A 25,359-nucleotide genomic window follows, 5' to 3' on the forward strand; every position below is an offset into this window, starting at 1 on the left:
ATTAAAATATAACACTGCTTATATACACATACTGGACAAAGTATAAAAGTTTTAGTCAAACATCTCCCTCTAGTGATCATATGTAAAACAAATGGAGAGGCGTTGCACTAAAATAAAATGTGAATGATACTGTTTAGGCACATATCTGCCTCTCTCACTAAAGGGGACCTCTTCTAAATGGAAATTGGGTTGTCATTAACCAAACTACAGCTTACTCTAATTTTACTTTTTATCTGTGTGAAATGACAGGAGGGTATGTTGTGTTGTGGGGTGAATAAATTTAACATATCTTAATAATGTAATCACAAAACACTTTGGAGTTCTATGTGGTTCACATATTTATCTTGATGGATTTTCTGTGCACTCACATTTCACAGTTTTTTTTGTGTGTGTGTAGCAAGTAACTGTTTTCAAAGTGTAATGTTGTGTGATTATTGTTACATTTTAAAATAATTTTATCATGCATGTCTGTGTAGTAATAAAAAAGTGAGTCCCCCAACTCTGTATTTGAACCAATAGAAAGCTGGTGCTCAGAGGAAGAGGGCGGGCTTTACTTGGTGTCAGTGACAGAAATGAAAAAAAGCTCAAATGAGTGAGAAGGACGATGAAGGAAACATCTGTGCTGTGTCTGCTCTGTAAGTAGAATCTCTGTGTTTGTTTGAATTCTTGTACTTTGACTGTCTGCTCTCCTGATAACTGATGATGGAGGAGAAGACATGAAAAACAAATCAGGCTGAATTCAAGTTCAAAACACCACGAGGACCAACTGCAGGTCTGAACTGACTCTTTATCTTTGCTCAGGAGTCGAGGAAACACAGCAGCACAGGATTACGGGATTATTTAAGTTTGCTAGACATTTTCTATAGTTGGTGCACAGAATTACATTCACAATGAACTTTTTTAGAGCTGATACTTCATATTATGCGATAAAGGCACTACAATAATACAAAAAAACCTGAAAAAGAAATTAGATGACATCCCATGAGCAAGCACTTCAGCAGAACCAGGCTCAGGGAGGGGCGGCCATCTGCTGCGACCGGTTGGGGTGAGAGAAGGAAGACAGGATAAAAAATTTGCTGTGGAAGAGAGACAGAGGTTAATAACAAGTGTGATTCAATGCAGAGAGGTCTATTAACACATAGTGAATGAAAAAGATGACTGAAGAAGAAATAATCAATGCATCATGGGAATCCCCCAGCACCCTAACTCTATTGCAGCATAACTAAGGGAGGATTCAGGGTCACCTGGTCCAGCCCTAACTATATGCTTTAGCAAAAAGGAAAGTTGTAAGCCTAATCTTGAAAGTAGAGATAGTGTCTGTCTCCCGAATCCAAACTGGACGCTGGTTCCACAGAAGAGGGGCCTGAAAACTGAAGGCTCTGCCTCCCCTTAAACTTCTGGTAGATTAATTTCCGTATCTGTACACACCAGTCAAAATCAAAAGACTCATGTATGCTTTGATGTCTTTTTGGGTTATCTTCTTCCAGTAGTCTTTGTAAATCTTTCTCTTACCAAGTTTTATCATTATGGGTTTGACTCAGCCAGGAATATTATACATTGTATAGGTCCTGTGATCATCCACGCAACATTTTCAGCTGAGAACCTAACTTGGTTCTCAGGTGGGGAGAAGTTTCCATTCTTTGACTCGAATGCGACAGCAGCCTCAGCATGGCAATACTTTTCATCATTGAATTAGTCCTCACCAGTCATTTCTTGATCTGGATGAGTTTCTGACATTCTTCATCTAAATCATTCTCGCTGCCAATTTCCTGGCCTTGCTCTTCCTCACCTGTGTAGTGATTAAATAATGTAGTAAAGAGCCTAACTTAGGATGTATATACCTGCCATGGAGCTGCCACACAGTTACCTGCAAGGAAGGTCTTAAAAAATCATACACGAGCTACAAGAAATGTTCAACACTACTGAAAAATGTTGCAAATGTTTGTGAGAAATGCCAACACAGGAGTTGTTCCCGTGGAGAGGCTCTACGGGGCAAACGTTTCTGTAGTGGTTTCCAGGGAACCTGTGTGTGTGTATGTGTGTGCATGCTTGCATGTGCTGATGTGTCCATCTGACAAATGGAGATGTACCTGATCTCAGTTATTTACAGTAATTGTCTAATTGTTGTCTCTCTCATTCATTTCTAATGACTGGTCATTTTTGACAGTAAACACCAAGAATGTAGAAATGGTAAATAAAACACAGAAAATTGTATGCAAACTAATACTGGGTGATTGAGCATACATCATGATAAACTAATACTGGTGTGTTGAAATCCTCTTAGTGGACAAAGTCACTGAATCTTATATCAGTCTAATCAAATTAAACTACATTTTTCAGAGATAAAACTTTTAAATCTGTCAAATTTGACTGGAACACAACAACGAGAGTTAACTGGTGATTCTAAACTGGCTGTAGGTGTGAATATGACAGTGACTGGTTTCTGTCTGTTACTTAAATGCTTTGGTGTGGTATGAGGGTCTGTAGCGAGGTCTTTATCAGTAGAAAAAGTGGGAAAACATAAATACAGTTTAAAGTTCAAAAACGTATACCTTGCCTGACATTTTCCAAAGCCATCAAGCAAGCGAGCGGTCCGGGCTTTATGTTTAACTCTCCCTCAACTCAGATAAGTGTTTGGGAATGATGGATGAAAAGATTTTCAACCAATTATATTTTAAATATGTTGCAGGCATCAAATAGAAATGAGCAGATATATCAGAGAGACGAGTTTGTGTTTGTCGGCTGGAGTTGTGCTTTATGTTCACTTTAATTCAACCTGAGTGTCATTTCTCTTTAGTTCTGATCTCACTGCTGAGCTGCACAACAAACCAAGGTCAGTAACCTTCTTCTGTCACAGTTTAAACCTGAGAAATGCTCACTGATATGACCTGATTGGGTTCATGTTTGCCATTTGTGATAGTTTATCGATAGTTCAATAAAAGGAAAACAGATCATCAGTTTTTCATTTTAACCCTCACAGCTCGTCTGACTGTGAGTCCCAGCAGCTCTCAGTTCTTTGAAGATGACTTTGTGTCTCTGAGCTGTGAGGAGGACGACAGCTCTGCTGGATGGACTCTGAGGAGAAACACAAGCAAACGACAGAGGACTCAGTGTGGAACAGATGGGTGGGGAAAATGGTCTGGTTCAATTAATTCTTCATGTAACATCAGTTACATGAATACCTGGGACAGTGGAGTTTACTGGTGTGAGTCCAGAGAGGGTCCCATCAGTAACATGGTTAACCTGACAGTCACTGGTAAGCTGAGTGTGTGGAGTTAGTGTTGATGAAGCTGTGTGTAAATGGATGAAATGCTGTAGTTTGTCTCTGTGTTGAGGTGGATCAGTGATCCTGCAGAGTCCTGTCCTCCCTGTGATGGAGGGAGATGACGTCACTCTGCTCTGTAAAACAAAGACCACTCCCTCCAACCTCCCAGCTGCTTTCTATAAAGATGGCTCCCTCATCAGGAAGCAGCCTACAGGTCACATGACCATCCAGCATGTTTCCAGGTCTGATGAAGGCCTCTACAAGTGTGACATCAGCGGTCATGGAGAGTCTCCATCCAGCTGGATCACTGTCACAGGTGACACACTCACCTGTCTGTGTTTCTGCAGCTTTCAACATTCACAATGTGACGACAACTTAATGACTGTGTTTGCTTTATTTTAGGGGAACACACCACCACACCTCCACCTACATCCACACCTCCACCTACATCCACACCTCCACCTGCATCCACACCTCCACCTGCATCCACCTCTCCTCTTGGTTCCTCTCTCATACCTGTGTTGTCATGTGTTGGATCAGTCTGTGTTGTGGTTCCACTGGTGTTACTGGTTCTCCTGAGGAGACGACGTACCCATAGGAAACCTGAAGGTGAGACTGAGATTTTGATTTTAGAGTTTGAGCATCTATTATGATTAAATGATTTTTAGATTCTTAGATTCTGTACTAATGTAAGAAATTCCATGCTGTTACATGTTACAAAGCTAAAATTATTTTTTTCAGTGCTTTTAAATTAAACATTAATTTATGTTTTTCATTTAAGCAGATCAAGCTGCAAAAGATGTGATTACATACAGTGACATTAGAATAACACATCGACAACGACAACAATCAATAAAACATAACAAAGGTAATACTGAGTGCTGTGATCTGGGTGGCGGATGGTTTTTGTAATATTTTTGTATGCAAGACAACTTAGTTTTTTTTGTTTTTTTAAATGTGAATACTTTAGAGACATATTGTCATTTTTATATTGTGGAGAGATTTCTAAATACACAAGGAATCATGGTGTTGCATTGATGCCTGATGACATAACACCTTTACATCTGTGTTATCACTGTTAACATGTTTGTCACTGTATTTGTTTTACAAGGATTTATAACTAGCATGGTGTTTATTTAATCACTTGTAATAAATGTTAGAAAGAGATTCAACTAAAATTCAAAGAAAAAGGCACTGTGATGTCATGATTTACTGGAGACCAAAAGTAACCTAAATTAGATGAAAGGATGGAGTGCTAAGTTATCGGCTAATGCTGCCTGTCTTTGGTTAACAAATCACATCCACAGACCCATAGATGTATGTTAACTTGTGCTGAATAATGTCCAAATATCCAGAAAATTCATCCACAAAACTCTGACATAGACTTTTTGGATGATCTATTAGTACAACTGAAAGGTTGTATATCAGGTTATTCAGAAAGGCAAGAGTTTAACTTACCTAAAAAATCTATTTTGTTGACAGTCATCATGAAATTGGTCAGCATCCTGAGTTATCAAATATTTATTTGGCTTTTTTCAAAAAAAAGTAATCATAAAAGAGATTATGTACAAAGTCTAGTACTTCTATCCACCGGTGAAAAATTTAAAGCATTTTAGACTTTACCTAAAAGTTTACCTTTGTACTTTTTTATTTTTGCGAATCGTGATATTTTATTTATTTTATTTTTGAAAAATCTAACAACTTGATTATGTTTATCAGATTTGAATGTTAGTCTTTAAAGTTGCAGTGGTGTGTTGATTGTTGTTTCCTTGTGTGTTGGACTGTGTGTTTGTGGTTTGTGATTAACAGAATCTAACAGTGCTGTAGTCGTCCAACATCCTGTTTCTCATCAATAATAAAAAGTTTTAACACAAACGCGAAGAGAAAGAAGAACAATTAGTAACTAGATGAAGTGAACTTAATTCAGTGTTACTTACCTCCCCTTATTTATGTAACATCAATAGTTGAAATTACATTTACCTTTGCATTGTCCTCTGTGTATGTTTGACTGTGCAGAAGACGATCCAGCTGTAATCTACTCAGGAGTGAGAAATGACAACATCAATTATGAACAGATCTTCATCACAGACAAGCAAGAAAAATCAAAGATCAGAGGTACAGCTACTCTTCTTTGTCTCCATCCTGGTTCACTTTGACACACATGTAACACTTCTGGAGTCGTTACAGTATACTAGGACCAGTTAGGTTCGACTACTAGAGCAGTAATGAGCGTAGCATGTAATAAAGACCACAGACCAGTAAATACGTTTAAATTGCCGGCTTATTATTTTGTGAAGACAGAGAATAGACAGTTATAGACACATTACATAAAACATTCAACATCACACATTTAAGGAAAACAAGATGTTTTCTTTCCCCTTCTTAGTTCAGTATGTTCTGTTAGTTCATCCTATTTATCTCAAAACCTTTTATTTGGCTTTAGAAGGATGTTATTCTCAACCTAGGTTATTGTTTTATTTATTTCAAGTTCTAAGTTCAAGTTTATCCTTTGATCTATTTGCATTAACACTGTGTTATTTTAAATCAAGTTCAGTTCTTTAGGCCCAAGATTTAATTTAATCTTGGTCTAGGTTCACCTTTAAATTCTCAACCAGTTCTTATTTTGTTTTAACCCAACAAAATTATTTACACTTCCATTAACACCATTACAGCATTAAAATGTAAGGTTGACCAAAATAAATTACGAAAATAAATAAATAAATGTAAAACTGAAAACAATTCAGCAAAAGGCTGAATAAATCCCTTAAACAAACAAATAAACAAAAGAAAGTTGTCTTTGTGTCCTTTAACTATTAGTCCTGGAACTACTCCGAATGATTATCCAGTGCTTTGAAAAGTCCGCTGTTCTTTTGCAGAGGTGTATGGATTAATCCTACCAGTTTTATCAGCGAAAGAGCTCAACGTCCAGCAGGGGGCGTTTTCCTTTTTCCTGCTCGGTACAGTTCAATGGGTCCGTGGGTGGCTCGCCATCTTGTTTCTCGCTCAGCGGATCAAACTCCGATTCTAGCTCAGCATTTCCCGATCCAAACCTTAATGGCCAAGTCCCGTTCGGTTATGTTCACAACGTCACCAAGGCAAGGACAGGTCGGAAAAAACAAAAATACATTCTCCAGAGTACAAAAATGGCTTTAAGTAGATTTTTGGCTTATTTTTACTATTTTTTCACTCATTTAAGCAGCAGCTCTGCAAGGACTGTCTGCATTTCTCCCTCTCGAGCATCAAAAAAAAAGAACAACCCGATTGGGTGTGGCTAATCACAGGAGTCACGCTGCAGCGTGCCCTTTCACAATAAGAGTCTCAACACATATTTTAGCCATTTTACCTGAATTAACATAAAACACCATGAATTAGCAAGTTCTGTACCCTTTTAACATGTTTTTAAACACAAATGAAATCCTATACCATGAATTATATCATTGCTGATGTTTTTAATGAATTTTCTAACCATTATGATCTATTTATTGACTATTTATCACCTGTAATATATTTCTTATGACTGTTTTTACTAACAGGCTTTTATTTGTTGTTAGCTATGTTAACCAGGGTTACACCCTCCCCTCTTAAATGTATGCAAGCCCCTTTGCATAATGCATACTCAGACTACCTGGATATCATGGATTTCAATAGAGCCTGTGACAGCTTCACTTAAGCTTTGGAACAAAGACTGTACTATGCCAACAAGAGGGTTGCCTAATTGAGGGTATGTTAAGTGCTTGGGCTTTGTTCTCTCTCGGGATGATCTTCTGACTGATTGCTCTGCTTCGGGGTCATTTCTTTCAGTTTCATTGTTTACAGGTTCAGTTTCATTCACGTGAGTTTGAGTTGCTTCCTCATCATTAGTTTTCGTTGAATCCGATGCATTGTCCTTTTCATTTTGTTGAGTTATCTGAGCTCCTTCCTTTGCAGGTTCAGGCAAGTTTTCCATTTCAGGTGGTTTCTCCATTTCGGGTATTTTGTCATTTTCAGGTAAGTTTTCCATATCCGGTAGGTTTCCACAATCAGGTAAATTTACAGTTTCCGTCATGTCCATGTGCTCTTGAGCAATATCAGGCACTGTCACATCTTCTGAGACTTGAGAATTGTCTGATTTGGGTTGCTCATTAGCATGGTTTGACTTAGCCTTGGGAGGAAAAACTACCTCGTATTCCTCAATCGACCTTGAGATCTCCTTGGGAGGAAGTGGAGGGTAATACAGAGGGTAGTTATCCTCCTCAGAGTGGTATTCAAGTTCAGGTTCATCAGGATCAGTTGTTGGGTGTTGACGTGTTCTTGGCCGATGAGGCTTTACTTGGACTGCTGGAGGATTTTCAGGGGCAGTTGGCAAAAACCCACAAGGTAACAAAAGGTCTCTGTGGAGAGTTCTAGTGGAACCTTGGTGATGCTCGGGTTTGACTGTGTATACTGGGAGGTTGTCTTTTTGGCTTACAACCACGTGGACGACGGACTCCCACTTATCAGCCAATTTGTTTTTTTCCCCTAATCCGAACATTCCTTACAAGCACGCGATCTCCGACACCTAAGACAGATTCGGTTACATGTTTGTCATATCTAGTTTTGTTACGTTCAGCAACTTTGCTTACATTTTTGGTAGCCAGTTGGTAGCTCTCCTGAAGGTGAGATTTGAGGGCTTTAACATACTGTGAGTGAGATTGCTGCTGGCGATGGTTCAGGGGGACATTGAAGGCAAGATCAATGGGTAACCTAGGCTGTCTGCCAAACATTAACTCGTACGGCGTAAACCCTGTACTTTCATGTTTGGTGCAGTTATACGCGTGAACGAGTGGCTTAACAAAGTCACGCCAATGTTTCTTGTCTTCGTCTTTGAGTGTACCCAACATGTTTAGCAGGGTTCTATTAAACCTCTCCACAGGGTTTCCCCTGGGATGGTAGGGTGAAGTTCTGACCTTCTGAATCCCAGCTAGGTCGCATAACTCTTTGATAGTTTTTGACTCAAAGTCTGCTCCCTGATCGCTATGCAACTTCTCAGGAAAACCGTAGTGGATTATAAAGTTTTCCCACAGGGCCTTGGCTACAGTTTTAGCCTTTTGGTTGGGAGTTGTCATTGCTACAGCATACTTCGTAAAGAAATCTGTAATAACTAAGACATCTTTAGTGTTGCTGCGATCTGGTTCAATTGTCAAGAAATCAATACACACCAACTCTAGAGGTCTGGTGACTTGAATGTTTACTAGGGGCGCCGCCCTCTCTGGCAGAGTCTTTCTGCAAACACACCTGCTACAGCTTTTGATCTTTTGCTCTATGTCTGAGGCCATTTTTGGCCAGAAAAATCTGGTTCTGGTTAAATCAAGGGTCCGGTCAAGACCAAAATGACCCATGTCATCGTGAAGGCTTTTGAAAACCATAGATCTTAGACTTTCAGGAAGAACCAGCTGGTACTGTGTCTCTTCACCTACTTGTCTTTTTCTGTACAAAATCCCGTTCTGCAACTCAAGTTTGTTTAACTCACGCAGAAGGATGCTAAGTTGTGGGATCTCGTTGCGTACAGTAGGAGGAGATGTTTCACCTGTTTCAAGCTGGTGTATGATTTCACTGATAGCAGGATCGTTTGTTTGACTTTGTCTTATCTCTTCTTCTGACAAGCTTGGAATGACAGGAAAAGCATCACACTGGTCGAAACTGTCGGGAACAGCATCAACGGACGTAGACAGTGAAGTTACGAGTGGGCAGGCGAGAGCATGGTCTGTGTCAAGAGACTGGACTAGATGTTTCTCACATATTGCACTGACAGCTTGAGTGGGAACGTGAGTGAAAGGATCGGTGCCAGGCAAGTGGTGTTGCACAAACTGACGGATCCGCTCCTGTTCCTTCAGGGAGACAAGGTCATTTAATGGCTCGAGATGCGGACGACGAGATAGGCCATCTGCGTCCATGTTTTGTTTGCCTGCTCTGTACCTAAGCTGGAACTCGAAAGAGGACAGGGCGGACAACCAGCGATAGCTCGTCGCGTCTAACTTAGCGGTGGTCAAAATGTAAGTTAGGGGGTTGCTGTCAGTTATTACTGTGAAAGGACTGCCATACAAGTAATCACAAAACTTTTCCGTTACAGCCCATTTGAGGGCAAGAAACTCAAGTTTATGAGCAGGATAACGGCTTTCGCTTTTGGATAGTCCTCTACTTGCGTATGCAATTACTCGCAACTCTCCCTCCTGCTCTTGATAAAGAGCTGCCCCTAACCCGATTGTGCTTGCATCTGTATGTAATACATAAGGCAACTTGGGATCGGCAAAGCCTAGAATTGGGGCAGAAGTCAGTTTGTCTATAATAGTCTCAAACGCTTTCTGACAACTCTCTGTCCATCTCTCCCCGAAAGGAGCTTTTGGCTGAAAGTATTGGACGTAGTTGGACTTAGAGCTATTGTTTTTTCGCAGTGGGGGGTATCCAGCAGTTAGGTTGGTAAGGGGTTTTACGATCTTAGAAAAGTCCTTAATAAACCGCCTATAATACCCCGCAAACCCTAAGAAGGAGCGGAGTTCTTTCAAGTTCTTGGGACTTGGCCATGTTTTTAACGCTGCTACTTTCTCGGGGTCTGTTTCTACACCGTTTTGGGAGACAATGTGCCCCAAGTACCGAACTGACGTCTGAAAAAACATACATTTTTCAGGCGATAGCTTCAGACCGTATTCTTTGAGACGATTAAGCACATGGAGAAGGCGGGTCTCGTGTTGTTCGAGGGTTTCGGAGTAAACTATAAGGTCGTCTAGATAGACCAGGACTTCCTTAAGGTTGATGTCACCCATACATTTCTCCATCAGCCTTTGAAATGTGCTGGGAGCATTTGTTATGCCTTGAGGCATCCGGTTGAACTCAAAGAACCCCATCGGACATACGAAGGCTGTTTTGTGCTTATCTGCCTCATCGACCTCAATCTGGTAGTACCCACTTTTGAGGTCAAGGACCGAGAACCACTTCGATCCTGTCAAGGCGGAGAACGCTTCTTCCAAGTTAGGAAGCGCGTAGGCGTCTTTGATGGTGTTCAGATTCAACTTACGGTAATCTACACAGAGTCTTACGTCTCCATTCTTCTTCCTTACCACCACTATCGGTGAGGAAAATGGCGACTCGGATTCGCGAATGACACCTGCATCGCTTAGCTCCTGCAAATGCCTCCGTACGGCGTCAAGATCTTGTGGTCGTACAGGACGGGGTCTGTGCTTAAAGGGGGTTTCATCGCTCAGTTTGATTTGGTGTTTTACTTTGTTAGTGCAACCAAAGTCTGTATCGTGTAGTGCAAAAACCTCCGACATAGCACTTAACTTTTGTGTGATTCGTTCTTTCCATTCAGCAGGGACTGGAGAATCAGCAAAGTTAAGATTAAGCTCAGCAGGGTTTGAGCTGGGAGTCTGTTTGGACTGCTCTGTGATCTGACTGTTTGGTATGATCTCTTGAATAGCATGCATTTCAGCTATGACACTTTTCGCAGGGATAACTATGTCATGCTTACTTTCATTTCGCAGGACCACTGGAAGCTTTTGTGAGGGTTTCTCAGCAAGGGTAAGTAGACAGTTGGTGACCAAGACACCACCTGGCAAGGAGGATGTAGAGGGGGTCTCGACTACTACCCACCCGCCTGAGTGTTCAGTTTTTGCGTGGACTAAACCTTCTAACACTCGAGTTTGGCCTGCAGGAATGACTTCAGGCTCTTTCCCTGACAGAGTGACAAGACCAAGGCTGTCGTCCTCTTTTTGCTTGTGTCTTTGTTGTAACACGCTCAGCACTACTCTATAACCATAAGGCAGGATACTGAGGTCTGTATTAGCCAAGGAGAGGCTTTCAAAGACAAGGTCAAGAGTGTTAGTGCCAATTAAGAGAGAAGACTGAACACTAGAGCGTGTGTCTGGAACAATTAATGCAAGAGAAGACACAGTAAGTTCAGTACCAAAACAGTTCTTTGGAAAGGTAATGTCGACACAAATATAGCCTGAATATGGAACATTCTGACCATTTGCAGCTTCGACTTCTAGCAGGTCCTGTATTGGATGGATTTCAAGGTCTGCAAGATTGTTTTCATAGAACGATCGGGACACTGTGGTCACTTGCGATCCGGTATCAAGAAGGCAGTTGCAAGCTTGATCATTGATTTTCACTTGAGCAGTGTACTTAGCTCCAATTAGACCCTTGGGTAGTTTCACAGTGGCTGATTTATTGTTTGAGAATCGTTTTTTGGGTTTATGTGAAGGCTCGGTGGGACTAGTTTTGTCCGTAGCACCCATTTGTCCCGCAATGAGGGCTCCCTTTAGTTTAAAGGCTGTGTTTGCTTGTTTTGTCTATCCCACAGCAACTGTTTTTCTTTCAACTGTTTCCTTTTGTCAGTGACTAAAGACGGGTTTGGGTCATTTGGGCACACGGAGGCAATATGGCCGTCTTCGCCGCACTGGAAGCAGTAACCAGGCCTGGGCCTACTCTTCGCAGCTTGGGATGTCAAAAGGGTTCGTTCGGGTACTTGCGAGTTGGTCTTAGCAGTAGCTTTTGGAGGGTTAGACTTTTTCCTAGGAGGGTTCGGGGTTAATGTTGCGAGATGGCTTTGAAGCTGACTGATTTGTGCCTTTAATTCTGTGACCAGATCCTTTTGAGCATCTACTGGTGGGTCTACTTTCTGGGGTTTCAATCTCGTCAGTTCACTCTGCAGCGCAGTTATTTGTGTTCGCATTTCAGTGAGATCGTCTTGCATGGTGAGCGCAGGAAAGTCAGCATTTGCAGCAATAGAGTGAGAGGCTACTTTTGGTCTGGTGGCAGCAAAATGTTTTTTCATTCGGCTTTCTTTTGCAGTATGCTTGTCCTCTTCCACTCTCAACTGTAGCAGCAGCTCGGTGAATGAGGGGGGTTTATCTTTTTTCTTTTCGAGCTGAAGATCTGTTAACAAGGCATTATCCCAACACCCCCGACAGAATTGACGCAGAAGGTGTCGGTCTGCTTCACTAGCTACGACACCGCCTCTTTTCAGAGCTTTTGAGAGAGCTGTTTGCAAGCGATGGAGGTAGTGTGAAGGCTTTTCACCTGCATCTTGTAATGTGTTGAGGAATTTGGCGAAAAGCTCGTCGCCATCCTCCACAGTGCCAAAAGCTGAATGGAGTAGTTCAAGATAAGCTGAGGGCAAGGCTTCAGGGCCCAGAGGTTTCACCACGTTGGCAGCAGGCGGTACAAGACTGTCTACGATTTTCCGCGAGCGTTGCAAGACAGACAGATTGGGATCTTGAAGTATGAGCTCTACACTGTGGCGCCATGTATCAAAGTCCACCTCATGACTAGGACAGGGCAGTTTGCCTGAAAAATTTCTGAGGCGGAAGGAGGCGCTCACTGGTGAGACAAGAGCTTCACTTCGCACTATGTGCTCTACTACAACCTTTTGCACATCAGGGTGTGTTATAAAGCTCTGTGGAATGGTAGTTTGTAGATCTGGCTGTGTCTGGTTGTCTGACTCAGAATCGCTGATGCATATGTTAGCTTTGATCAGTTCTGCAGTTTCACTTTGGATAGGTTGGTCATTTGCTTGTACTTGGGTTGTTAGTTCACTATGTGCATCTGGGGTAGGAGCTTCTGTGCTGTGTGTGACTGACTGAGCACATTGGGAAAGGTGTTCATGCAGAACAGCTTCAAAAGATTTGCCACTAAGTCTAGCAATGTTTTGCAGTTCATTGAAAAAACTGTTGGTGGCGACGTTGGTAACAGCTGCGATGTACTCAGGTGACAGGGCTCGTATCTGATAAGTGACTTCATTCGGACATTCAAGTGTGTAGGGTAGTAAGGGTTCAAGTGTCGACAGAGCAGATCCACTCTCATACTCTACAATAGCATTTTTGTGGTAAGAAGACTTAGGGTCATCTATCTTAAGGGTTCTTGCTGTTCGACCATATCTGCTTAAAAAGTCTTTTAAAGCTTCATCAGCGTCTGTGCCTGTAATCCCACTAACAATAACTGAGTTTGGGATTTTAACATTTTCTCTGTCAACTATTTCCATTTTGCCGGACTTGGCCTATTTTTGAGGTCTGGGTCAGAAAAAAAACTTGAGGGATCAATTACTGCTCCTGGCTGGCTCGCCACTTCTGTAACACTTCTGGAGTCGTTACAGTATACTAGGACCAGTTAGGTTCGACTACTAGAGCAGTAATGAGCGTAGCATGTAATAAAGACCACAGACCAGTAAATACGTTTAAATTGCCGGCTTATTATTTTGTGAAGACAGAGAATAGACAGTTATAGACACATTACATAAAACATTCAACATCACACATTTAAGGAAAACAAGATGTTTTCTTTCCCCTTCTTAGTTCAGTATGTTCTGTTAGTTCATCCTATTTATCTCAAAACCTTTTATTTGGCTTTAGAAGGATGTTATTCTCAACCTAGGTTATTGTTTTATTTATTTCAAGTTCTAAGTTCAAGTTTATCCTTTGATCTATTTGCATTAACACTGTGTTATTTTAAATCAAGTTCAGTTCTTTAGGCCCAAGATTTAATTTAATCTTGGTCTAGGTTCACCTTTAAATTCTCAACCAGTTCTTATTTTGTTTTAACCCAACAAAATTATTTACACTTCCATTAACACCATTACAGCATTAAAATGTAAGGTTGACCAAAATAAATTACGAAAATAAATAAATAAATGTAAAACTGAAAACAATTCAGCAAAAGGCTGAATAAATCCCTTAAACAAACAAATAAACAAAAGAAAGTTGTCTTTGTGTCCTTTAACTATTAGTCCTGGAACTACTCCGAATGATTATCCAGTGCTTTGAAAAGTCCGCTGTTCTTTTGCAGAGGTGTATGGATTAATCCTACCAGTTTTATCAGCGAAAGAGCTCAACGTCCAGCAGGGGGCGTTTTCCTTTTTCCTGCTCGGTACAGTTCAATGGGTCCGTGGGTGGCTCGCCATCTTGTTTCTCGCTCAGCGGATCAAACTCCGATTCTAGCTCAGCATTTCCCGATCCAAACCTTAATGGCCAAGTAGAGCTGGGCGATAGAACGATAACGATATGTATCGCGATATAACTTTTACTCGATAGAGAAATTAAGCTATCGCGATAGACCTCGCCGCTCTTGTCCTCTTAAAAAAAAAAAAAAAAAAAAAAAAAGGTCAGCCGATCCAAATTCAGTAGCGCAGAGCTGAACCAATCACAGCCGCAGCATCACGTCGCGTGACTTGCTACGCACAGCACAAGTGCCAAGCCGCACGTGTGTTTGTTTGGGAAGCAGCCAGCGGGTAATGGAGCCAGCGCGTAATGGAGGAAATGAGCGTGACCGAAGAGAAAACAGATGATGGTTCCAATGCCGGAGAGATTGTCGAACGGAAGAGCCAAAGAAGTTCCATAGTGTGAAGGTATTTCGGCTATTTCAAGTCTGACAAAAAACAGAGTAGCGTGCACTGTAAATTGTGCTGAAAGCAAGTCTGGAAATACAATAAACTGGTGCATGCGTCACACTGTGCGCCACGTTATTGTTTCGGTGAAATGAATTTCTACAATACTGTTACTGTTAATTCTACTCTCTGCAGTGTTTAAATGCTTACATATACACACAGTTACTGTCCGTCCACACATACGACTCTGTTCTGCTTCTATGCCGCAGCTTTGTTTACTTTTTCCCACCGAGGCTTCTAGACTTCTGATTGGCCAACATTTCTGCACGGTTAGGAATCTAGCGCCACCTGCTGCTTTGGCATGTTCATAGCAGCGTTTTCCTTCATTTCTGCCTTTATGTGTGGACGGGATTATTTTTTAAAACGAAAACAGAAAATCTCAGTTTTCAAAAATACCCGTGTATGTGTGGACGTAGCCTCAGTCTCTGACTGGAAGCGCTAATTCGTCATTCGGCTTTTGTCAGACTAAAGTAACTGTTAAAACTGTTTGAAAAGCTAAGCTATACAACAAGGAGAGATTGAGAATTTCCTTTTAGTTCTCAGTTTATTTGATATTGACAAAAGTTAGTCAGTTTTGTCTGTTCTTCTGTAAAACAAACTAAGATTTATTTTTAGAATTAATATTTTGTTTCTAAGTGGAATTGACAATTTAGTCTGTTTCATTTGTTCTATTTTGAAACTTAAACGCTTTAGCGGCTGCCTTTTGTGTAGTTTGCAATATTTGCCTTTATTTATCTGAAAAAGTCTCATGTTCCTTAAGTACATCTACCCTGTTGAACTTATTATGGGAAATAAATATTTAAAAACAAGCTGCTGATTATTTCACATTTTACTTGTGAGCAACGGCACATTTAAATCTTACAAATATAGTTATTTGGCTTATATCGTGATAGATATCGTTATCGCCTGAAATGAAAAAAACATATCGTGATATGAAAAAATCTCATATCGCCCAGCTCTATGGCCAAGTCCCGTTCGGTTATGTTCACAACGTCACCAAGGCAAGGACAGGTCGGAAAAAACAAAAATACATTCTCCAGAGTACAAAAATGGCTTTAAGTAGATTTTTGGCTTATTTTTACTATTTTTTCACTCATTTAAGCAGCAGCTCTGCAAGGACTGTCTGCATTTCTCCCTCTCGAGCATCAAAAAAAAAGAACAACCCGATTGGGTGTGGCTAATCACAGGAGTCACGCTGCAGCGTGCCCTTTCACAATAAGAGTCTCAACACATATTTTAGCCATTTTACCTGAATTAACATAAAACACCATGAATTAGCAAGTTCTGTACCCTTTTAACATGTTTTTAAACACAAATGAAATCCTATACCATGAATTATATCATTGCTGATGTTTTTAATGAATTTTCTAACCATTATGATCTATTTATTGACTATTTATCACCTGTAATATATTTCTTATGACTGTTTTTACTAACAGGCTTTTATTTGTTGTTAGCTATGTTAACCAGGGTTACACCCACACACACTGAGGCTTTGGTTTAGCAGGTGTTATGGATAGGCGTAGCTTTGGGTCACGTGGTGTCTGTAATAGTGATTGCTATATCACCTGTTCACGGCCCGAGGGAAATTTTGTGAATGAGTGGGTGATGGGGGAAGTCGACTTTTGCTGACCGCTCAAGCTTGGAATGTTTTTGATCACTGTTTTTCTACGGATTTTAAGGATTTGATAACAAATAAAGGAGTTTTAACTTGGAACTTGGACTAACGTTTTAAACAGCGGGCGCGTCAACATTATTCCCCTATTCAGCTGCTCGGCGACTCAAAGGCTTGAAAGTCGCCAACATTTGTCAGCAAAAAGTGCGACGGCAATGGACCGTCCCGCAATCAGCGCTGAATAAACGCCGATGCGAGCCCACACACCGCCGCCACTACACCCGTAAAAGCGGCTAGACCGACAGATAAGGAGAAGACGACGGTGGTATGTAAACTGTGTTTTTGTGCTGCGTATTGTTTGTTTGAACGCAGTTTGGATTCTGACCATACGAAGATGTTTTTGTGACACGCCCACCGCTACGTTTGCTGTTGGATTTGGTGTGTGTGAGTTGTGGCTCTGCAGGCGTTCAACTGAGTTTGAAGGAATTGCTGTTGCCTTTGTTTTGGATTTTGGCATGCTGCTTATGTTGAATGCTTAAAATGAGTGGATCACAGGCTGCATCTGTTGTTGGAAAAACTGAAAAGGATAAAAGAATAACTTCCCTCACTGAGAAAGCTCTTGCAAACAAAATTGAAACCATCCAAACAGATCGGAAAAGGCATGTAAACAAAATGAAAAGTGTTATTATGTCTCTTAAAGAGCTAATGAAAGATGATAAAAATCATTCACAAGTCAAAAAACAGTTTGATGAGTTAACACACCTGTTTAAGGATGCCAGTGCATTGCATGAATCTTTACTTTCTCTAATCTCATTTGATGAGAAAGATAAACAAAATACATGGTTCTCAAGCATCTCTAAATACAATAAAGGGTTTATGGAGGATGTTAACATATGGCTTTCTGAAACTGATAAACATTCAGGGAGGCCATCATCTGACAAGGCACAGTCACAGGAAACTTCCCTGGGAGGAGAAGTGGAGGTTCGAGAGCACACTGGAAAAGAACCACAATTATCTCTTAATCCTCAGAACGATGTTAATGATGACGTGTTGCCATCCGACAGTGTGTCAAATCAAGGCAGTAGGTCAAGCTCAAGAGTATCATCTACTTCATCTGCATGTCTCAGGGCAGAAGCTGAAATGGCCGCCTTGCTCGCACGTCAACATATGCTGAAAGAAAAACACTCTCTTGAAGAACAAGAGGAACAATTGAGGAGAAAGAAAGAACAACTTCAGCTTGAAGCAGATATAGCTGCAACTGTTGCAAAGGTGAACGTGCTGAGAACTGGATCCGCTATGCGGAGCGTCGCTTCACGGAAATCTAATGGAATGGAATCATATTTTAAAACAAAGGGAAACAGCCTTGAAATTCTTAATGCTGATGCAGAGACTTTTGTTCCTCAGACGCTTACAAAAGGAAATGCAATCACTGGGAATGCAGAGCTTCAAGTAAAAACAGTGCAACAGAATATCAAAAGGGAAAGGCCTGCACCAGCTTTTATGGGGCCTTCTGATGCTTTTGGATCAATTCCACCTTTGCCTAAGCTACAAGCTGCTCTTCCAGTAGCCAATGAAAATCTGTTGTCCATTATGGAAAAACAAAATGAATTAACTTGTATGTTGGTCCATCAGCAAAGTCTTTCTTCACTGCCCAAAAGGGAGATTCAAACCTTTGATGGTGACCCTTTACATTTTCAGGCCTTTATGCGCTCGTTTGAACAGGTCATAGAAGCAAAGACTGGCGATGCTGGTGACTGCCTGCATTATCTTGCACAGTACACCAAGGGGCAGCCCAATGAACTTGTTAAAAGCTGCCAACATATGTCTGGAAGTGCTGGATATGTAAAGGCAAAGACTCTGCTGTATGAGCACTTTGGGAATGGACATGTGATTGCATCTGCCTATTTGAACAAAGTTCACTCATGGCCACTGATTAGATCAGAAGATGGAAAAGCTCTTCAGGCATATTGTTTGTTCTTACGTGGATGCTGCAATGCAATGGAAGAGATTAATGATCTCTCTGAATTAAATACACCTGCCAATATGCTTGCTGTGATTAGAAGGCTGCCATATAAGTTAAAAGACAAATGGCGAACAGTAGCATATGACATTCAGGAGAGGCAACATCGCAGAGCCGCATTCATTGACATTGTTTCCTTCCTTGAGCGTCAAGTTAAAATTGTAACAGATCCCATCTTTGGAAATCTATGTGACGTTCCAGCAACACATCTAGCAGCCAAGGGCAGCAATGGAGGGAAATGTTCTCCACATCTAAAAGCTAAAGGAAGTAGCTTCGCCACAACAGTCTCTGACGTCGAGAGACAGAATCAGATAGAGGCTCAAGATCGTCACAGCACTGTGAAGGCTTGTTTTTTCTGCAAAGGCGGACACACACTGGAGTCATGTGCTCTGCTTGATAAGAAACCTCATGATGAGAAGATTTCTTTTCTTAAAAAGAACCGCATTTGTTTTGGCTGTTTGTGTACTGGGCACATAAGCAAAGAATGCAGAAAACGCCTTTCATGTAAAATCTGTGGCCTCCGACATGCAAGTATACTCCATATCCACCACAAAGAGAAGAATGAAGTCAAACCTAATAATGAGGCAGATAACATTCCTGTTACGATCCAGACTAGTGGTCTTACTGGGGCCGGTGAACAGGACTGTAAGCTTGCCATTGTGCCAGTTAAAGTAAAATCAAAGAGAGGTCAAAGAATAGTGGAAACGTATGCCTTTCTGGACCATGGGAGTTCAGCATCCTTTTGTACAGTGGGTCTTATGGACAAGCTGAATATTGCTGGGAGGAAGACAAAGATTCTCCTGCGCACCATGGGACAGGAGAAAGTGGTGGACAGTTTCATTGTACCTGAACTTGAAGTTGCTGGATTGGACAGTGACATGTACTGTGATATGCCTAACCTCTTCACTCAGCATAAAATGCCTGTGGATACTGGTAACATCCCAAATCAACAGGACCTGGATGACTGGCCACATTTGAAGCACGTTCATTTGCCAGAAATTAAGGCCAATGTTGAGCTTTTGATTGGCATGAATATGCCCAGAGCTCTAGAACCTTTGGAGGTCATCCGGAGTGTAGGTGATGGACCCTTTGCCATTAGGACTGTGCTCGGCTGGACTGTGAATGGGCCACTTAATCGAGAATGCTGTGGAAGGCCAGGATGTTTGGCAACAGTTACCGCCAACAGAGTTTCTGCTGTCATACTGGACAAGCTATGGAAACAGCAGTTCAAGATGGATTTTCCTGAGAGCAGCAATGATGAACAGATGGGGCTGTCAAAGGAAGACTTGAAGTTCCTGGAACTGGCCAGCAAGACGGTGACTTTGGGGGATTGGCACTACAGCATTGCCCTGCCACTAAAAGACCGAGACATAAGAATGCCTGACAACCGTGCAATTGAGCAACGAGCCTTAGGTTTGAAGAAAAGGTTCATCAGAGATAAAGACTTTCACAAAGACTACACTGCCTTCATGACAGATCTTATATCTAGAGGATATGCAAAGAGAGTCCCAGTCACAGAATTAGAGCGCCAGAAATGGGGAAGGATTAAACGCAACTTCGTTCCCGGAGATGTGGTCCTTATAGTGGATGATTCTGCACCTCGTGGTTCCTGGATCATTGGGAGAGTCACCGGAGCTGTACCAGATGAAAAGGGGCTTGTGCGTCAGGTCTGGATTAAGACCCCAACCAGCCATGTGTGCAGACCCATCACAAAGATATGCCTTCTTCAGGAGACTTCTGACCCATGATTATGACATTTTGACACAGTGTGACATAACTAACTTTGAATTGACTTTAATGTTATGAGATGTACATTACAGACTGACTATATTTAGGCTAAGTGCTGGTAACCTCTGGCCTATGACTGACTGACCATGTGCAGACAGAAGAGAAGACATGAGAAAATAACTTTGGTGGACTTTTTGAGTATGTTATGTTGTCTCACTGGGTGTCTGTGATATGATGAAGTGTGTGTTGTGAGTTGTGGTGTTGGATGTGTAATTATTACTGTAAAAATGTAATAATTAGGGGCCGGAATGTTATGGATAGGCGTAGCTTTGGGTCACGTGGTGTCTGTAATAGTGATTGCTATATCACCTGTTCACGGCCCGAGGGAAATTTTGTGAATGAGTGGGTGATGGGGGAAGTCGACTTTTGCTGACCGCTCAAGCTTGGAATGTTTTTGATCACTGTTTTTCTACGGATTTTAAGGATTTGATAACAAATAAAGGAGTTTTAACTTGGAACTTGGACTAACGTTTTAAACAGCGGGCGCGTCAACATTATTCCCCTATTCAGCTGCTCGGCGACTCAAAGGCTTGAAAGTCGCCAACAGCAGGGTTAGGCTTCACCATGTTATGCTAACACAATGCTAACATCTTCTAATTAGCATAAGGCTGATGAAAATACATTGAGCTTTATAGGTAATTACAGTTTATTGGCTGCACACACATTTTCACACCACACACAAAATCACACACATTCTGGAAAATACATTCAATAGGATAACTGTATTATTCACAAAATTATAATTAATTCAAACAGCAACAGCCTAAACATAGAAGTTCATAGCTCTGCAGCTCCTCTGGGGAAAAGTCACTGCATTTAATGGTACAGTCCCTCAGCAATGGAGGTACAGAAAATGGTCCACTCCAACTCATGGATGGCTTATTAACTGTATTTGGACTCAAAATGTACAACCCAGCAAAGGATTGAATTCTGTTCAACAAGTTTATTTACAAACCTTAAACCACAACCCGTTGAAACTGGGGACAGGACAGGTTAGTAAGACTGATTAAGAGCATAGTGTGAATAATGCAGTTGTGCTCATTGCTTACTTGGGATTTCTTAACAGAGTGGTGGAGGGTGGACAGGTAGGTGAGAAAAGCAGGCAAATCTAAGTCTCTTTCCAGTGTAAACTCCAAGGTGAATCACACAGAAGGTGATATTTTTATTTATTAAAAAAAGACATCTGTACAAGGAAAAAAAAATTTTTTAAATGGGAACTAGTCCCAGAAGTTGTCTGGTAGCGTTTTCAGTGGGAGAAACATTTCGTCACTCATCCAAGTGACTTCTTCAGTCTCAGCTGACTGCAGCTTTCCCCAAACTTATAAACAGTACATTTGCATAATGACTGAAACCAGCCCACTGAAGGAACAATGGGCTGGGAGGTCAGTTCCTTAATCTTAATTATGCAAATTCTCATGACCATTCAGGGCTCTAGAGTGCGACCAATTTGGTCGCAAATGCGATCCCCGATCCTTGGGGTGGACCAATTTTTGAGGCTGCGTGTTTTGGGGTTTGAAAGCCACAGAGACCTGGTGTTTGGAAAAAAAATGTCTCCCATGCTCCGATACTCCTGACACATACCGGATCACTAAGGAGTCAAATGACAACTGCTGCTTAAGGGAGCAGTTGTCCTCGCAGCCCGATTCAGAGAGGGAGTGATAGGAATGCTGCATTAACTGTCTACACTAATTTCTGTTGGAATTAATAAAGGCTTGCAAAAATTGTGTTTCTCTCTGTTTCGGGCGGGACCATGGATAGGTTCACTTGGAGGTTGCAGCTAGGCTGCTTGTGCCCCACTGGCTGCCATTTGAATATGCTGGCTATAGATGTTGTGGTGCTTTCTTGGTTGATACACCTCTTGCAACATAGCCCGGAGCTCTGGATTAGTGCCTCTGGATTGCCAGCCTAAAGTGGTGGTTCCCCTTTTTAAGAGAGCAGTCCAGGGTAGGCTCCAATCACATATTCCTCAGCCTATCTTGGGAGGTCTACACCTGAGTACTGAAGAGGAGTCTTTTAGTTAAACCTTGGATTCAAGACGAACAGTGTGTTTTTTTTCCCTGGTTGCTAAACACCGGACCAGCTCTTTGTCCCCTTGAGAATATCCCAGGGAGCTTCTGTTTAGAGTTTTGTCCCAGTGAGCAACACTTAATAAATGGCAGACTTGTGCTTGTGTTTCAGGGGGACATCTAAAAAGAGACTGACTGAAGAGACCAATCAGTCAGTTCCCTATTTCTATTTTTATTTTAAATTCTGTGTGGAAACCACAGACGTTACTTCCTCTTGCTGATTCCAGATAATGGTAGCCTGATTCTGATGACTCTAACCACTTGTCTTCTGCTTTGGGCAGTAACAGTGTTCATGTTGTGAGAACGAGTTTGCATGTTGCTCTGTGGTAAAATGTATCACGCTGTCTGATAGAAGACAGCAGCTTTGTGGTCGTCTGTCTTCCTTTTTCACAAACATCCCCCCAAAGTTCTTTGTGGTTACTGTGTTTCACAGCAGAGCTGCTAAGAAGCTGTTAGAAAAAAACACAGTGAGAATCTGCTGCTCTTTATAAAATTGATCACTTAATCTCTTCATAATCAAAATATAAACTGTTTGCCATAGAAAAAATGACACGGCTGTAGTTTTAACTTCAGTGTTTTACTCTGCAGAGTGCAATCCAGCTACAATCTACTCAGAAGTGAGAGCAGGCGACGTCTGCCATGGACCGAAAACCAGCAGATCAAAGAGGCCCAAAGGTACAGCTGCACTTTAACTTTGTACAGAGCCGAGCAAACCACGTGTTCACTGAAGCTCAGTAAGTCTAATCTCTGTCAGAAAGGAAACTGTAAGTTTGTTTGAACTGTTTGTTTGTGTTCACACTTTAAACCAGAGCCAGACACCATCTACTCTTTACTGAAGTAGTCCACCAGTCCAACCACTGACGTCCAGCTGCTGGTCTCTAACTGGTCCTCCCAGCACCTCAGACCAGAGGACATCTATAAATTTTCACTGAGATAATTCAAAAATAACTTCCTATTTTAACTTGCTTTAAATGTTTTTTATTGCAAATGAGAATATAAATATGTTAATATGATTCATAACTCTATTATTAATATCTTTATTCATGTTTGTTGGTTCCTGCAGTGGGAAATTATTTTCAGCATTAATAAACTTCTCTTCTAGTGTGTTTTCAGTGTTTTTCTCACGTGGTCGTGGGCTTCAGAAATATGTGAAATGGAAAATGTGACTTGTTCGGTTGTGGCTAATCGATGCACACCTCCTTACATGCAGAGAAGCTGAACAACCACACGCTAAAAACTGCACAGTGGCTGAAAACTGCACAGAAACACTTCACCACGTGTTTTGCACGTTTGAGGCCGAAGAATTTATTTATTTAGTTTTATTTTTTATTTTACTGAGAACCAAGCAGCAGCAAGTTATATGGCAAAAGTATTCATGTTTAATTATGTTTGAAAATTTAATAAAAAATATGCTAAAATTTACTGGTAGCAGCTTCTCAGCAGAGAGACGTTTTTATATCTGATAAAGTAACTCAGACTAACTTCCTGAACCAGCACAGGGCCCTTCCTGTTTAACCTCTCACAGAAGCTTAAGATGACCACAAGTCACAATCAAAATCTTTTTCCATCTACTGGTTGATCTGCTTCATTAATGACATCAGTTTAAAGCCACGAGCGAGACAGGGCTACTGCTTTAACTGTTTTCAAAGCGGGAGATAAGACAAAGACTTGGTGTTCAAACTGCAGAACAAAGCAAAGACTGAGCAGGTTTGGTTTGTTTAAGGCGGCTAACAGTGAGAGGCCTGCAATAACAACAGGAAATGAAAGAGACGAGCACTACAAACACCTGAATAAGAAGACCGACTTTTAGCCAGTGACTGAGAGTTACAGTCGTTAAGATGCGAGCTGTTTGTTACAGGAGACATTTCTCCCCACAAACAGCAGCAGCAAAAAAAAAAGTAAAATTGAAAGGTTTAAAAGTAGAAATAAAGGCTGTCAATATTTAAATTTTTAACAGGGATGTTGATGAGTGAATGAATTTAAATTAGAAAAAAAGAAGAAATTTCACATTTTCTAAATTTAATTATTGCTAATCATGAAGTTCTGCTGCTTCCTGTTAAAAGCTAGTTCTTCTTTCCCACAGTCACCAACCACTGCTCACAAAGCATTTCATGATTGGTGAGCTTTTCCCTTAATGTTTATGGACTTTAAAATTTAAGGCACCTGGAGTGTGAACTTGTGTAGAGAAAAAAATAATACAGTTGCATCATCATTAATTCTTCTTTTGGTAAAAACTGGAAAACACAGGATAATATTTCACAGATGATTTCTCAATAGTCACAGATGGTGTTAGCGCACAGCTCACTTCCTCTTTGTCAGGTCCCTCACTGTGGGCTCACTTTTCAGACTAAATAATAAAGGCTTCAATGATGGGGCTGTATGTAGAACATGTAGTGCATAACTACAAGAATTACAAGAAGAGCAAAACAACACAATTTATTTTAACTCATATATGACAGGAGTTGGAACAAGACATGAACGACATTTTAGACATTTGCTCAGCATCTATTTTATATTTTAAATATTTTGAAACACAGCTGCATTCATTAAAATGTGATTTAAACAAAATATATGTTTTAATATTTTGTGAGTGCATTCGTTTCAGTGTTACGGATAGAAAATGTGCTGCAGTTGTGGAGTTGAACAGTTCTTTACAACATTCTTGTGTTTAACAGATTTCAGGCTCGGTCCACTAAAACAACACGGTAGTAAACTTGGATCCTTACAGGTTTTTCTGTTTGTGGAGGTTTGGATGCACACTTGCTCACCACCTGTCTTCTCTCTTTGTCACGGTCGCTGACCAGTGTTTTTGGTTTTTGCACTTTTACTTTTGATTTTATTATGAATTATGACGGTTTGTGTTTTGGTTTCTCTGTGTTTATTCTGTGGTCCCTCTGTTCTGTGTCGTCCCTGCCTGTGTATCCCTTCTAGTGTAGTCAGCTCTCTGTGTGAAGCCGCATCTCTGAGTCTGTCTTCTGTGTTTTGAGCTTCCTGTTTTGTTGTGATGTCCCGTCATGTCTGGTTACTCCCAGCTGTGCTCTCCCTCTGTGTATTTAAGCCTTGTGTCTGCCTTTGTTGCTGGTTTGTCTGCATTATTGCCCTCCGTCATCCTGTGTGGTTGCTCTGCATCTGGTTTCAGGTTAGCTTTATTCTTAGTTTTCCCAATTTAGGTTTTGTCAGTCTCGCACCCTCGCCTTTTGTTGTATGTCA

At 41.2% G+C, this 25,359-nt stretch overlaps 1 protein-coding gene and 1 long non-coding RNA gene across 2 annotated transcripts in view; both read left to right on the top strand.

The window, feature by feature from the left end:
• The window catches only part of LOC309695652 (matrix remodeling-associated protein 8-like), a 65,477-nt gene that overhangs the window by 12,825 nt on the left and 27,293 nt on the right, over positions 1-25,359 (top strand). The gene's annotated exons all lie outside the window — the stretch shown is intronic.
• LOC309696422 lies at positions 3,752-23,962 on the top strand. The gene is made up of 5 exons (XR_014273484.1): positions 3,752-3,874; positions 4,050-4,133; positions 5,282-5,380; positions 22,738-22,824; positions 22,959-23,962. It is a non-coding gene; the product is annotated as an uncharacterized lncRNA (long non-coding RNA).

Source organism: Aulonocara stuartgranti (assembly GCF_965226115.1).
Source record: "Aulonocara stuartgranti genome assembly, chromosome: 3".
NCBI classification, from domain to species: domain Eukaryota; kingdom Metazoa; phylum Chordata; class Actinopteri; order Cichliformes; family Cichlidae; genus Aulonocara; species Aulonocara stuartgranti.